Below are 615 nucleotides of genomic sequence, written 5' to 3' on the forward strand. Positions count from 1 at the left end.
GCGCGGGCTGCGTGAGAGCCCCCGCCGCTGAGCCTTGAGCATGTGCCCGGAGCAATGGGAGGCTGCTGGCGGAGCTGGGGGCTGCAAGGACCTGAGCCCACCCCACTCCCCAGCTCTCCTTGGGGTCCTCATGTCTGCAGGGACCCCCAGCCCAGGAGCATCTCAAAGCTGGGTCATACAGGGGGAAGGGGTGACCGCAGTCCCAGCTGGGCCCTGACGATGTCTTGGCCCTCTTGGCCTCTCCTGTCTCACCTGGCAAAGCTCAGCAAGTGTTGCTGAGACCCCCCTAGCAGGGCCATCCTCCTCCTCTAATGTGATTTTCCTTCTCATTGTAATAAAACTTATTATCAAGGCACCTACCACTCTGTGTGTGATTTCAAGGCATTGGATACTGGAAATATCACTCTCACCTCTTATAGACCTTGTAGAGACTCGTAATGGAAATATTAAGACTGGTGAGAGCAAAGAGAGAACAGAAATGTGTGAGTGTGTGTAAAAGCACAAAGAAGCAGGGGGACAAGGGTTAAAAGGAGAGGTGTGTGCTAATTGTTGCAGGGTTCCTATGTGTGATTTCATTCAAATGAGGAGGAGGAACTAATTGACCAAAAATAAAGT

The sequence above is a fragment of the Fulmarus glacialis genome, unplaced genomic scaffold, assembly GCF_000690835.1.
Source record: "Fulmarus glacialis isolate BGI_N327 unplaced genomic scaffold, ASM69083v1 scaffold20524, whole genome shotgun sequence".
NCBI classification, from domain to species: domain Eukaryota; kingdom Metazoa; phylum Chordata; class Aves; order Procellariiformes; family Procellariidae; genus Fulmarus; species Fulmarus glacialis.